This window comes from Pogona vitticeps, chromosome 8, assembly GCF_051106095.1.
Source record: "Pogona vitticeps strain Pit_001003342236 chromosome 8, PviZW2.1, whole genome shotgun sequence".
NCBI lineage: Eukaryota > Metazoa > Chordata > Lepidosauria > Squamata > Agamidae > Pogona > Pogona vitticeps.
The window spans coordinates 26538235-26554281 of NC_135790.1; the positions used below are offsets into that span (position 1 = coordinate 26538235).

Sequence of the window (16047 nt, forward strand, 5' to 3'; positions counted from 1 at the left end):
CCTGCAGGCAGCCACATGGGTGGGGCTACAGGACAAGGCATGGTGGTACCTTGACCCCAAATCCCCATAAATTCTACATGACCTGTGACCTCCTGCAACATCCCTAGAGCCAAGTAAAATGTAGATTACAAGTCGCCCAGCTGGCACGGCCATAATCTATCCATCGTGGAAGATTCTGGAATTGTATTCCAAAAGAATACATTTTCCCAGGTTCTGGTGAGCTTTAACAAGGTGGATGTCTTTTGCTACAGGTCCTCATATTTGAGTAGTGGCGATTTTCTCCCTCTTCAGGCAGGCTTTTCCTTTATGGCTGGTGGTCCGAGAGGGGTTTTTAAATGGATCATTCTGCTCTGCTGTTTTAAATAGGTTTTAGTATTGGTTTTATTTACTGTCTTTGATATAAATATTTTTTAAAAAATATTTGTATACTTACTGTTTTCAGATTTTAAATATTGTCTTTTTAATTCGCCTTGGGTCCTTTTCTCTTTCCTCTACCTGACTTGGAAAGGGTTAAAAAAAACACCAGATTCCTGCACTCTTCCACTGGAAGGTGACTTTGGTGTCTGTCAGCCATCGCCCGTGTCACCGTTGACTGCTGGGATGTGTCATTAGGTTGCTTGCCAATAGCAGAAGCAGAAGCATGCCAGCTGGGGTCTTGTCATCACCGGCATCCTTTGGTGGAAAAGGGGAATGAATAGACAGATCATGGCAACAGGGGAGGGGAATATCTCTGGATAGATAAGAGCTGGCTTCATGTTTTCTTTCCAGATCCACAGTAGAAGCGAAAGGTGAACCTCATGCTGGCTATGGGATCAGTTTTCTCTGGTTGTCTGGCATGTGCTTTCAAGACCTTGCTGCCCTTGAAACAATGGTACTGGTTTTCAATGTGTTTCTGGTCTCGGTTCAAGGTGGTGGTTCTAAACCAAATGGCTCGGGGCCAGGATAACGGAAGGGCCACACCCTCCTATATAAACGAGTCCAGAGCATGAGATCTTCACCATGTATTACATCCCAGTAATCCCAGAGTACACGAGACAGGACTTTCTGTGTGGCAGAACCTCACCTGTTGATGTCCCTTACAAGACATGCCAATGTAGCTCCATCCCAGGGGAGCTTCTGAGCCAGCCTAACATCCCTCAGCAGGGAGTTCCACAGCCTGACAGCAGCCGGTAGGTAGAAAGGTCCTGGGAAATTCCCACCAAAATGAGAGAAAAGCTTCTCTTGAGGATCTTATAAAACCCAAACAGGACTATATTAATGAATTGGATGGTTTTTAATCACATCTGTACTTCACCTGTCCTCCGGTGAGCTCCAGGTGGTGTCCATGGTTCACCTGCTCCCAATGGAGGCTGGTGACTTTGATGGGTTTTAGACCCCTCTCTTCACTGTCCTGGTGCTATCCAAGGTTCTGAACTCTTTTTCCTAGTATATTGAACTCACGTAAAGCACAGAATAAACACTGGAGTAGGTTCATTCTCATCATCGTCATCGTCACCGTTGTGTGCCATTAAGTCAATTCTGACTTATGGTGACCCTTTCTCGGATTTTCTAGGTGGAGAAAACTCAGAAGTAGTCTTTTGTCCTTCTGGGGCTATCCTGGGACCCTGTAGCTGGCCCAAGGCCACCCAGGCTGGCTCTATTTGAAGGAGGCACAGACGGGGAATCGAACCCCTGGTTCCAGGGCAAGATACCTAAACCACTGAGCTATCCAAGCTCACAGAACTGCCAAAATTGGAATCAACAAGCACCCCACCTTCAGCCCACTTAATCCTCACAATAAGAATGTGAAGCAAGGCAGCTGAAAGAATGTGACGATGGGCCCAAGGTCATCCTGAAAGCAGAATGGTCAAGTGAGGATTTGAAACCATGCCTCCTAAGCCATCGTTTGATGCTTTGATGTGAGATGCTGGTCTTCCAGATGAAAGTGGTCCAATGTCATATAGGGGTAAATAGGTTATAATTAGCACTTAGTGCGTTCACGCTGTCCTTGAATTTTGCCTCAAGGAACATTCAGAACACATTTGGAAGCCTGTCACAAAAAAATGTTGTTGGAAGCAAGCTGCCTGTGAGTCTAGTGCAATTTTTGACAAATATTCTGTACCTTGTCTTTTCCTGGGGAAAAAGAAAACAGAAAATGTGCACAAACATGGCTTGGAGTGCCATTTTGTGGGCCTCACTGGCCAGAAGCCATAGTGATTGCCAGTGACTAAACTGAACAAAGACAAACTTCCCAGTCAGGGAGGATTAAAATGGTTTCCTTCCAGAGATGTGATCCTTCAAAGCAACTGCAGCTGAACCATTGCACTTGTAAATGAAAACCATGTTTCCCTCCTGGTAACCAATCCCAAACCAAAAGTAAGCTAATTTATAACATGTGGAGCTGAAAACACTTCATGCTAGGATAAACAAACCTCTTTTACTTTTTAAGGGAGCTGTGCTTCTAATGAGAAGCTAGCTTAGTCCCCTCATTGATCCTCCAACACCCTTAGATGGCTTTAAAAGGGAAATAGATATTTTTGTGGAGGCTAGAGTCATCAACAACTGGTCTATGGCTATCCTATACTTATACGCTAGATGGAAATAATAAATAAATTTAAGTTGGAGCCTCTGCTCTTGGCAAAGCTGTGCGGATTGCAGGGGGAAAGGCAACATTTTATGCTTGGATCAGACTGAGAAACGTCCTGTAACAGGGAGGGAGGGAGAGAGGGGCCTTGCAAGACAAACCCTTAGTATGTAGCAGTCTCGATTCCTAACAGCTGGCTCCAGCCAGCCAGCCAAGGGTGGCAGTGGAAACAAAGGCACAAAGATTGGTCTCCGAACTGGAACACCAAGGAGGAAGGGGAAAAAGAGAGCAGGGCCCACATGGCGATGCAACAGCAACCCCTGGGGGAAATTTCTGCCTTTCTGTTCCCAGACCTCTCTCCCTCTCTCCCAGCTGAGCGATGATGGATAAATCCATAATGTGGGGGTCTCTCGGCCACTCCGTCGGAATCGCAGGGAGCTGGCGCGGCCGCCTTCAATGCTTGGGTTTCCCCAGAAAGAACGAGGAACAGGTGTGAGGCTCTAATTCCCACAGAGGAGAGCTGGAGGGGGGTGCATCCTGCCCATGGTTTAGGAACAGCAGTACCAACTCCAGCAGATTTTTCCATCCAGAACTTGGACATGTTATTGTTGGGCGTAAAACAACTCCCATACTCCCCTGGTTGGGAGGATTCCAGTAGTTCCCCCAAAAGTCGCTGTCCGAACTCTGCATCGTAGTGCAAGAACAGGTATCGCTAGAGCAATGATAAGAGAGGTAAACGGAAGGCACCAGAGTCTGATCGTTCCTGGCCTCATTGGTTAAGCTGCTTGGAGGATTAGCTCCGGGCGGTGGGCAGCCTTCCACGTGTGGCTGGACTACAACTGCCAGCATGCTGATTGGAGTTGAGATCAGCCTTGAAGGGTAGGGGTTGGCGATGCTCAGGGACAGAACAAAGATGAACTTAATATAATTTAGCCCTGAGGTAGCTCTTCTCTGTGGAAAGAAAACCCACTGAGTTTTACCATCTTTCTTGTCTTTTATTATCTTCCCTCTCAGCCCATTTTGAGGCACAACTCAAGGTCTTGGAGATAACCTCTAAAACCCAGCACAGTTTGGTTCAAGGTGTCCAGAGACTCTTATTCTCCCATATTCTCCCTGCCTGTATTGTAATGCCCTTGGGGAAAACCCTTTTCTCTGTCTCACCATTCTCATGGACTCTGGAACTCCCTGCCACTGGATGTCATGCTGGCTTCTCCCCCTTGCCTTTTGATTCAGAAAAGCCTTTGGACACTGACTGCCAGCTGAAGGAGGGGCTTTTGGTGGTGAGATGAGTGTTTAAATGGTGGGTGTAGGACTTTTCCACTCCCTCCCCTCCACATATGCTTTCAAATGGAACAGAATGTCTTGCAGAGATGAGATTTGAACCCAAGTTCCAGGTGCAAGCACAGCATCACTTCTGCCTTCTTCTGGGCTCACCTGTGGTTGGGATTATTGCAATCCAGTTCTGCTTCAAGCTAGCAATAGTTTGATAACTGATTTAGTCCCAATTCACATGGGAAATCTTAAAGAAGATCCATGCTGTAGAGTTAGCCAGAACACAGCGAAGCGTGGCTTAACTTGAAATAATTGGAATGTTCTATATTAACCTTGGAACATGATTTCCTACTTTTTAATTACTGTGGATTGCACTGTTCACCCCTAAATCAAGACATACACCAAGTCTTCCTAGTAATACATGATAAAGTTTTTGATAGTTCCAGTGTTCCAGGGAGGGGTGTTAGCCCTAGAATAATACAATTATGGAGTTTAGGTATTTAGTAATTATCTAACGCAACCTTTTTATCCAGTGCAAGATGAACAAAAAAGAAAGAAGCACAACATCCAGGACAAACAGTAATCCACCCTGTACTTTGGAGTAAATTGACGTGGTTCCTTTTTAAAATTACTTATTTCTCTCTTCTTTTATTTTCTTAAAACATGCACATACGTGGAGCTAGCTTTGGGGCACCTACTTAAATTTCTGTATCATCCTGATAAAAGTAAGGATTGAACCCTTCTTCCTTAAAAAAAAAAAAAAAAAAAAAAAAGTTCCAGAATTCCCCAGGCAAAGTTCTGGGAGTTCCAGCCCACAGATTCTTTCCTACAGAGACCTAAAGCAACTATGTTTCACTCACCTGCAGCTAGGCCTATCACCCAGGTGGCATGGCCCGCTGGGCCTTGCTTCCTGTTGTCAATGTCCCAAACAGGAAGTTGTTCCAGTGCTTCCTGAGAGTCATAGTTACTCAGGAGGTGCTTTCTATAGAGCCTAAAGGGCAGTGAGACTACAGATCCCATGAAGCACCATGCCCACTTCTCTCTCTCTCTCTTTTTGTACAATAGGGCACAAGGTCTGAATCAGCCATGCAGCTTAGAAGATAGGCCCTGGGGCAGGTGAGCAAAAGACAAGTGTCTTTAAATGTGGGTCGGGCGAGCTGAAACTCCCAGAATCCTGTCTGGGGGAATTCTTAAAGAACTGGAAGGAAGGAAGGAAGGAAGGAAGGAAGGAAGGAAGGAAGGAAGGAAGGAAGGAAGGAAGGAAGGAAGGAAGGAAGGAAGGAACAAACAAACAAACAAACAAACAAACAAATGAACAAACAAACAAACAAATGAACAAACAAACAAGCGAACAAACGAACTACAGACAGGGATTCCTAATTGAACCAGGGCAATCCAGAGGTTTAATCCGATATGGCAAAAATAGTACTGAATGGTTTTGAGCCATCATTGTTATTTCAGAGCATTATCAATTCAGAAGAAAAACACATCTGGACTCTCTAAAACAGAAACTGCAGTATGAACATTTAAACCACCAAACCTCTGTGGTGGGGCAGCTCTTGCTCCAATCAAGACAGATGATAGATAGGTCCTCTGTGCAAGGAGGGGAAAGGGGGCCCCTTGGATCGATAACCCCGGGTCTCGCTTCGGGTGGGTGGGCCAGTCCGTACAGGGTTAATCCTCTTCCCTGCCTCTGTGCGGACCTGGCTGAGTGACTGGTTCCAGCTGCCTATGTTCCCATCTCTCCTTCCCCCTCCCCACTGCCGCCGCGCCTGGCCCCCAGCCGGGGGCTTATCTCGGTGCCCCTCTCCATCCCTTCAGACGGCCGCCAGCCAGTTTATCTGGCTGTTTGAGCAGAGAAAATTGCCAGCTTCACACCTGTCAATCTCAACTGATCACCCATCACAGAGAGACTCCAGCTGCGCCTGACCTGGGGGGGGGAAGGACTCCATCTCCCTCATGGAAAAGGCACATGTGTCGTTCTTCCATTTCTGAGGGTTTGGATAGGGGGTGATTGCATGGAAGGGGCAGGACGTTGCTCAAACTGGTCTTTGCCAGGATTTGGGCATGTGCCTCAGTGTGTCTCATCCGTTTTGGCCCATGCAAACCCCCTCCTGCCATGAGTTTACCCAAATTTCTTTGTCCGTTTGTCCCGTTGACAGACTGCCTTTTCCTTCAGCCAGATTATCCTATGATTTGAATCCCTCCCTTGAGCAGAAGGGTTGGACGCGATGGCTTTATAGGCCTCTTCACTATTCTATGATTCTGTGATTAAAGTCGGCTGCGCAGCTAGGCCAAGAAAGGCGGCGAGAGGGCCCGAGGTCACTCTTCCAGCTTCATGACCAAGTGGGGATTTGAATCCAGAGCTCCCACCCTCTAGCCCAGTCCTGCATCACATTGCTTCTCAACACATCATCAGGAGGTTGGCTTTTCACTCCAGTTATGGAGGAATAAGGATGAGTCAGACCCTTTCCCCACCAACCCTAATATTGTCAGCACAGACCAGCAGCAATGGCTCTGTGCTATTCAAGGCAGGGCACTTTTTACCAGTGCTGTCTGGAGACATATGGATGGAACATGGGCTCTTTTGAGTCCTACCAGAGTCCCGACCCCTTTCCTTGGGCAGCAATTATTGCCCAACAGCAGGGATCCATGGTGAGCCATTCACACGACCACTTGCAAGCAGTGGCTCTAGTGGTTGAGGAGAAGTGCATCAACACAGGGAGGTGGGCGATGATTTCATTTTGCTGGGCAAGTCATCTCTCATTCCAGAACGTTTCCGAGAACTTCATTTCTGTTCATTTTCTGACTAGAATATGCCAAGGTCTTCACATTTGGGGTGCCCAGACTTGGAGGTTTTTTTAATGCATCTGTAATCAAAACACAAAACAAAATGGGCAAACCCATCCATCAGGATCCTGGACCCACCCTTTAAAAGTTTGGGATTCAAATTCCCTTTATGACAGTGGTTCCCAATCTTGGGTCCCCAGATGTTCTTGGACTACAACTCCCAGAAAGCCTAGCCAGCACAGCAAGCGATAAAGGCTTCTGGGAGTTGTAGTCCAAGAACATCTGGAGGCCCAAGGTTGGGGACTACTGCTTTATGAGATGAGTGGTTCTGGAAGCCATAGTCTAGAAAAAAGTATTCGTCCAGGTTCTGTAAAGAAAGCACCAGGAAAAGGCAAAAATTACTTCCGATGTCTTATAATCAGCTCTGTTGGGGTGAGATGCTTGCTTGTTTGTTTAGCCCTAGGAACACAAGGTGCCCAACCTATCAATTCAGGAAATATTAATCTGTCATGTTTGAAGTTCAAGGATTTCCAAGACGATCCATCTTATCCTCACAGCGGTCTGTGCAAGTTAAGGTTGGCTCTGAACCAAACCATACCTGCCATCAAAAAGATTTGTGACTGGATTTTCCGGCATCTGAAACAGCAACTTTGAAGCAGCTGGATGGGAGTGTCCCATTTCTTGGCATCTGAAGGCCAAGATTTGAGACGATGGGGGTGGCGCGACCTTCGGGGGGGTGCACCCGGATAGGTGTGCATGACAGCCAGTATATCGAAAATGAAATAATATATTCGGAGAGCCGTCTGAATAGATCTCTGAATACATTCAGAGTTTGTTGGGAGAAAGCTTTCATCCTGGAATTATTTGATTATCTGATTCATCTATTTCTACACCATCTTTCTCTTAGTTACAAGACCCAAAGTGGCTTGCAAATTATTAAAAAGGCAAACCACTTAAGAACACAATCATTTGTGTTTTAAAAAAACAGTTGAACATCAATTAACATTCAAATAATTCATTAAAACTGTTCAAATTCCTTAAAAACAGTCTTTACCATGGCACATGGAATACCATCACAAGTGGTGCTTTGTAGAAGCAGGGAGGTAACACAAACAGAAAGAAACTTGGAAAAGTTACTTTTTTGGACTACAGCCACCCGAGTCCATGTGGCCATAAATGCAACTTTTCCGACCCTGAGAAAGGCAGCCGTTTGGAAGCACTGCAATGAAGGTACCCACATGAAACTGCTGGATAGCTCAGTGGTTTAAGGCATCGGGCTGTGGAGCCGGAGGTTGGGAGTTCGATTCCCCCACCGGGCCTCCCTGATAGGGGCTGGACTAGATGATCCAGAGGATCCCTTCCAGCTCTGCCGTTCTAAGATCATTGCTATGAAATGCCAGAGAAGCTGGCGGTGGTGGGAAGATGCCTCCTATCCAGCTGTTTGCAGCTGGGCAGTGGAGACAAAAAAAGGAGACCTGCCAGGGAACTTGCTGAGCTTTAAAGCTTTTCAGCAGCTGCCCAGGAGCTTGAGTTGCAGCTAAAGTGGGGAAGCGAAGACAGAATACCTCCAGCGAGCGTTATAATTGGGCTGCAAGTGCCGGGGCGGACGGGGGGGGGGGGGAAGAGTGGGTAGAAGGATGTGCACCTTTAAGGTTATTATTGGGGCATTAATTAAGTAGATATTAGTTTGCTAAATGGACACTTCCTGGGGTTGCATTGGCATCTGATTAACTTCCATTTTAAAAACATTTGCATGAAGCAATACATGTTTAATTGTGTTATTAATACATTGCAGCCAGGAAGCTTGCGCAGCTTCATAATTGGTATTTAACTTAGATCGTTCCAGCATGTTTAAGAGTCTTTTACAGGAATGCATGACAGGTTCCCAATTATCTCTGACCTTAAAACTTTGGCCAAAAAAAAAACACCCACAACCAAAATAAAATTAACCACCCTCAGCTTTGGAACGGCTACCTGAACAGCAGGTCAGGCTAAACTAGGACCTCCCTCTGCCTTGTGTGGACTTGGGTGGGACGGAGAACGTGGTCACAGGAAACGCCGGCTCTCCCTACACTTGGTGCCGGGAACGCGTTGCGTGGAAGTGGGCTCTGCTTTGCAACTTGCACGACTCTTTCGTAGAGCCGAGCTCTGCTTCCGAGCCTGGGAAGCTGTTCTGTGGAACGGAGGGCTGGTTTGGAAACCAAGAAGCTCTGGGGCAGAACTGTGCTCCAGTTTGCAGCCTGGGGAATTATCTCCAGTTTGCAGTCAGCATCGCTCAGCAGTGCTTTGCAGTGTGAAACATGGCTGCATTAGGGCTCACTCTTGAGAGATGTGCATATACTTGCCACATGCATTTTAAGCTTGTTGGCAGTACAAATTAATTTTAAAAAATCCATCTGGCTCCGCCTAACCAGCTTTGGCTCCACCCCTTTGCCTTTGGCCCCACCCACTTTCATACCATGCCTTCCAGACACTTTTCGGATATTCACAATTTTTCTTTAAACATGCGGTGCCCCTAGATAGCCACACATTCTCCAGCACATTTATATTATTTTTCTCGGGCAGGACTACATCCCAGGACTTTGATACCCAGTGCTTGCAAAAGAGGTGAAGGAGAAATACCCTTAGCCAGGCACGAACGTCTGCTTTGTCCCTTTCTCAAGGCACAGCCGGAAAATCTGTGGGATGCCGCATTTTAAGAGGCGATACATGCGGAAAAGGCTGTTCAAGTTATTTTGCAAACTCTGCTTTTTGTCTTGTTATATTTTTCCCCCAGCTGATCAGGTTAAATGTCTGCAGGGATTGCCGGAGTTATTCCCCATCTCTCTTTCCTCCCTGTGATCTCTCAATACCTAAGCCCATTTCACCTCTTTCTGCTCCTGCTGGCGAAGCTGCTCTCCGGACCATATTGACAGAGAAATTGCAGTGAAGGGGCACAGGAGGTCAAGCTGCATTCCGAAGAGATGATTGCCCCCCATATCCATTGACTGTTTAACTGCTGATAGCTTCTCTGCTTCACCTCAAGGACAATGGAGGGGGAGAGGAAGGGAGGCAAAAGTTCACCTGAGCTGCATACAAAAACTCCGTAGCACGCTCAAGAGCAAGTACTAGGACTTGGTGCTATGCAAATATCTGGGCCATAACTCCCACAGTCTCTGCCCACTGGCAATTGTGGCTGGGGCTAATTTGAGTTGTAGTCTGTGCATGTTGAGGTTTGCCAGATTGCCTACCCTTTCTGTTAGAGCACGGGGAACCAGCTACAACCAACCCTCAAAATACCCCGGAATGAAGTTCTGCAGATTTCAACAGCCCACCATTTTTGTGATTTTTTTATTAACTCAGGAAAGTATGGCACAATTCACAAGTGTATTTATAGGGGTGCATGCACACACACAATGGCTTCCTCTATTCTCTGGCCAATGTGTGTCTGGAACAGCAAGTGAAACTACCATGGACCACCCACCCACCCATTAAAAAAAGCATTTCTTGAAAAAAAATATTGAAGACTCTTACAATCTCAGGTCCTCAAAAACCATACCTTGAGTCTCCCTGAGCATCCCTCCTCATCTCCTCCTCAACATCAAGTGACCTTTTGCATACTTTTAAGCACATGCTTCTGCCCTTCCTGGAGTGCTATCCCATGCGAAGGAATTGTTCCAGCTCTTGAAGGAATGTCCATGAAATCTCAGATAATTTCAAACACATTGGCCAGCTTGAAAACTTCTGGGACTCCCCCTCCCCAGAACAGACAGCTGCCTGCCCAGCAGTATGGGTTGCACACAAACTTCACCGGTATCTTGAAGTGTGTTTAGATGACAGTTACAACAGTTTTAACCATCACGATGCCCTTTCAAAACCAGGATTTTTGCAAGACAGTAATATTATCCAGAGCTCTCTGCTAGCGCGCTGTAAGGCATTCTCTTGAACGAGAGAGAGAATTCTAAGTGCTTCCCCAAACAACAAATCCCATGATTCTTGAGGATGTCGCAAAGACGGTTAACAAGTGGTATCAGACAGCCATCGTTCTGTAATACGCGTGCATACTTGGTTTGGGTTTCCCCCACTTCCCTTTAATTAAAACATGACGGAACCCTGCTGTGTGAAATTAACGAGCTTTCCAAATTTAAGAGGGGTAGGTTCTCTTCCCTGAACTCAAAATATTTCCGCCCCATTTTTCCGCCGAAAATATCCCCGTGGCCCTTTATGAGTCAATAAACAAAACAAAACAGTGGGTGCTGTCAAGCTTAACCATTGAGAAAGGAGTATTCAAGTGGAAGGGTTCAATCCACACAGAATGCTTCTGCGTCGGAGGGATCGTGTTTGTGTAGCCAACTTTTTCCCCTTGTCACACTTCTGTGCTTTACCTTTACCGCCTCCTAGCTCAGGCCTCATTCCCAGGCGAGCCCCATTTCAGTGTGTGTAAGGTACCTAATTTGTCTGGTGGAACTCCTGGCCAGGAGAATTATGGGATTTGTCATCCAAAATATCTGAAAATTCAATTTCTAGTTAAAGCACTAGAGAGGGAGAGAAGAACAATGTGGCAGCTGGAATGCCGTCAGCAGAAGAGAGAGGGGGCTGGCATTGGGCTTCTTTGCAGCTGAATCCCCACTCTTGAGATACAGCAATGTGTCCGTGAAGCAAGCCAACCAAACGATGAGGCTGGGTGTCTCCGATGCCTCCGTATGACAAAGCCTATTGCAATTTTATGACTTTTTTAAAAAAAATGTTGTTTTTTTTTAAAAGGCCCATTCTTTCTTTGAAGTTGGTGACCTTCCGTTCTGCTTCTGTCCTTTTTTTTTTTTCCAGACCCAGGGTATGCATTTGCTTTCCCGGCTCCTTTCCCCCGTGGCTGTTGGGCGCTTGAATAACTCTCTCTCTCTCACTCTCTCTCTCTCTCTCTCTGTTATGGCACCAGAAGTGGTGCTCCCGTTGCTGTTTTATTGGACAGGACAGTAAATCTAGGCCAGATCTCTGTCACTCGAAATGGAAACATCAGCCCCGGAGCAGCCTTTCTGCAGGATAATTTAATAGCTAGCAGGCGAAGGCAGAGGAAGAAGGGAGAGGAAGCCCCACCTTGGCCTGACAACTCATCCATTCTCATGGCTTCTGCGCCACAATTGGGTGATCTCTTAAAAATTTCCAGGAGCTCCTGGTTAAGTAACTCTAAAATTGGATAGCATAGTGATTTATGCCACAGAAAGGAAACCGACAACCGTCTAAGTGTTGGACTCCAACTCCCATCAGACCCAGCCAGTGGTCAGGGATGCTGGGTGCTGGAGTCTGATTGTATCTGGAGGACCAGAAGTTCCACAAATTGGTTTTTCCAGCAAACTACAGCCTTTTTCTCCAAAGGCGCGACCTACGTTGTTATCTAAAGTTCAAGGTGCCCTCCTTTAAATGTCCAGGGACACGACCGGCCCAAAGTGATAAACGTTCATCTAACTATAATTGCAGGGGGCAGCGGGGCTGAATTGGCAGAGAGAAATAAGAAAAGAAAGAAGGGCAACCCCCATCTTGTGGGAGAAACACAGGCACCTGAATTCCTCTTATCTGAAAGGCTAAAAGCAGGTTGCTCCTTCCTGCTAGAATTAATTGGAACAATTAAAACTGGGGATGAGAAAACGTATTTCTTCCACCGTTGCTTTTCAGACAGTTGCACTCTCTTGTCTGCTTACAAACACCTTCCAAGTCTTGGACTCTGACTCCCATCTTCCCCAGCCAATGGCCGGGGATGCTGATCAATGGAGTCTGATTATATCTGGAGGACTATCCCCTCGCTCCCCCCCCACACACACTTTCTGGTCTTACTTCATCCTTGCTTTTGAGTAGAGCTTCAGGGAGCAGGAAGATCACCCACTTTTCAGCTGTTTTGTTTTTTTAGTTTCTCTCTCTCTTCCAACTGTGTGTTTTGCAGCACAGATATAGGAATCTTCCATGGTCAGGAGAAGTCTATCTGTCAACAGTCCTATTCTGGGGGCAATCGATATACCCTAAGAGAGTGCACCAAACTCAAGGGTGTTGTGAGTTGCCCGCCCCGACTGCCAGGGTCACACCATCAAAAGGAAAGGACAAATGCAAAAATTGTATAGGACACCACCGCGGAAATGGTCATACCAGCGGAATGGAAATATTCAGGATAAATACAGGTCTTTGTCCTCTGAGCAGCCGCGTGGGTGAGGAGCATCCCAGCACCCTAAGCTGGAGATCCTTCCTTTTCTGGACTACAACACCCATAATCCCCAAGTGGCTGTGCTGACGGGAAGGATTCTGGAATCTGAAAATTTTTCAGCCCGGCCGATCTGTTCTCCGCCTCTCACCTCCTCTTCCTTTTCTGAATTCAGACACGCAGCTCCCTCTTGGTCGTGGTGCACCCCTCTCCTCAACATCACATCGCTTTCTATATTTATGCCCCACTTCTCTCCGGACCCCCCCTTTGCATTCAAAGTGCCTGATTAGAGGGCTAAGGGTCCCCCGAGGAGCAAGTGGCAACTCTCCCTCTACCCAGCTCCTTGCTATCAGGATGGCCATTAGAAGCCAATCCATCATGGAAAATTCTTTCCCCCCCCCCACAACTCACCACCCCTTTCCTCTCAACTACCACCTGGTTCTTTGCTGTCTCCTTGCGGGTCACGATCTTTAACATTCACAGAGGGATCCTCTATCCCATCACTCTGGCTGTCTGCTTAGGGCCAGCAGAGAGGTGAACTGTCTGGCAGCAGAAATCTTATTGATGGGATAATGTAGTTTAGGGGGAGAGAGAGGGAGAGAGAGAGACAGAGAGTGACGCAGCCCAAAGGAGGCGAGGGGAGGAAACAGGGTGTGGCCGGGAGAAGGAGGGGGGGCATGGTCAGCCTTACATTGGTGATGATAGATCAGCATCTTCCATTTGTCCTTGTGATGTTCATGCTTGTAGGGTTTAATTGGAGGGGGCACTCAGAAAGCCAGGCTTCAGATCCCAAGAGGGTGGAGGCATTAGAGCTCCATCATGCTACAACAAAGAGGTGATAACAAATGTTTGTCCCCCTGCCTTATAAAGGACCCAAGGCAGCCTGCATCATTCAAAGGACAATAATTAGAATCTTTTTTAAAAGGATGTATGGAAATATTAAAGGAGAATCAGACAAATACCCACTAAAAATGGCAAACAACGTCAACCCTAAAAAACAGATTTAAAGAGACAAGGCACGGCACTCCATTTAAAAACCCCTCCCAGGTGAGTCACTCAGGGGAAGCTTGTCTGAAGAGAAAGGACAGCAAAGACAGGGCCAGCCGGGCCTCCAGTGGGAGGGAGTTCCAAAGTCTGGGAGCAGCCACAGAGAGCGCCCTCTCCTAGGACCCCGTGAAACGGACCTGTGATGGTAGTGGGACTGAGAGAAAGGTTTCCTGATGATCTTCTCACCCGAGCAGGCTCGTAAGGGGTGATGCGATCCTGGGAACAGAACTGGATCAGCAGTCATTGGGGCTCCTGTACAAAGAGGATCATATGATCCCTGGGCTCATCCCCAGTTAGAGATCGTTAGCAACCTGGCTGCCGTGTTTTGGACCCACTGAAGTTTCCTGACATTTCCCAAGGGCAGCCCCATGTAGAGCGCATTACAGTAATCCAGCCGGGATGTAACTAAGGTATGTGTCAGCTGCGCTCGATCCTATGATGCTACCCATTTCTTGTCCATGCAGTACAACGTCTCCACACTTGTGTTCTGTTCACCAACATAACAGCTTCATATTCTTCTGTGTTTCTGTTCTTCGCTGCCTCCCGTTGACCCTCTAAGGTGTGAGGCTGAGATGTGTTGAGCTGTTACCTGCTCTTCCCCGCTCCTGTTTTTTTCTCTCCCATCCACCTTGTACTGCCAGCCAGCCCGGGGAATCGGGAGGGGATCTGACCATGTTGCTCCCTGCTCTCCCTCCCCTCCTTGTTTTTTAATTTCCCCCTCCCCTCTCCTCCAATTATCTTTCCCTTTCATCACCACTGGAGCTGCAAGTACAAAGTACCAATTAGCTGGTTTTCAACTTTAATTAGCTTGGAAGGTAGAGCAAATTAAATCCTTTTATCATATGTTTCAAAGCCCTCTCCCATCGAACCCCCCACTTCCCCTCCGCGCCCACACTGGAACCGGCCGCTTGGAAGAAAGGGTTGGCTTTACACCCCGGGGTCAAACTCCCCCCAGCCCCTACCTTGGCCAGGAAGACAGACAAGGGGCTGACTGGCCCTATCCCTTCCTCCCTCCATCTCTCCTCTGGATCTGGCCCCCTCCAGCCATTCTTCCTAATGCTCCCAGGAATTTTTTTTTAAGAGGTTATCTTTCTCAGATTTTCTGCAAGGAAAGAAAGCACTCTGTGTCATTTAAAATCATAAGGACAGGGAGGAGGATAAGAAAGATGCAGAGGGCTCACCTCTTTCAAAGCTTTTGGCTCTGTTTTCCACCAACAGATCAGCCAATCCAAGACTGCAGTTCCAGTTTGCAGGTTAGGTACAGAGTTCGTGTCCGGGGAGTGGGATGGGTGCCGATTCTAGCTGCAACTTTTGGGGCTGGACTCTAGGGCTCTGTTTTCAAGGATCTCCTCTGTCCGTCTGTCTGTCTGCTTGCCTGCCTGCGAGCCGGGACAGCTTACTTTTTTAAAAAGCTAAAATCCAACCCCAAAAAACCCTTGGCTTGGGAATCACTCAAGAACTCCTGGGTTGAGGGGATACTGGAAGATGTAGACCCCCAAAAGCAACTTTTCCACAATCTTATGCATGTATCTATGAACGCATGCACATACCTCTCTGTCTTTCTCTCATTTTGTCATTTCATTGCATAGCCTCCGACATCTCTCTGAGGAGTATAAAGCAATTAAAATAACCCAGCCAATAAAGACCAGAAGCAATTAAGAACAATTTTCAAGAAGACAGAGGAGACGTACTGAAAGAGCCCAGACATTTTGATTAGCAAGGGCATGGATACCACCTGCTCCCCAGGTGGCGGGGCCATCTATCTATCTATCTATCTATCTATCTATCTATCTATCTATCTATCTATCTATCTATCTATCTATCTATCTATCTATCTATCTATCTATCTATCTATCTATCTATCTATCTATCTATCTATCTATCTATCTATCTATCTATCTATCTATCTTCTTTTATGTGCCATTCTTCTGTTTAAGAAAACCCACAGGAGACAGGGCTGTGGGAATGATCTCAAGCAGCACCCAAGCTTTGATATTTCTTGCTGCAGTCTGGGCTATACCGAGTTAGTCTCAAAAGGACCCGTTGCACCTTGATTTCATCCTTTAGCTATTTCGCAGCTTAGGCTTGTTCTGCACTGTAAATAAAACGGAACCACTTTAGTTCACAGGCGTGTGGAGGTGAGGGAAGGAGATGGGTCGTATCTGAACATTCCCTAGTTTTAAAAAAGGGAAGAGTTAAAAGATGAGCA

The 16047-nt window shown here is 46.9% G+C and overlaps 1 protein-coding gene across 6 annotated transcripts in view; it reads left to right on the forward strand.

The window, feature by feature from the left end:
- Nucleotides 1–16047, forward strand: part of NECTIN1 (nectin cell adhesion molecule 1) — a 161025-nt gene that overhangs the window by 119553 nt on the left and 25425 nt on the right. The gene's annotated exons all lie outside the window — the stretch shown is intronic.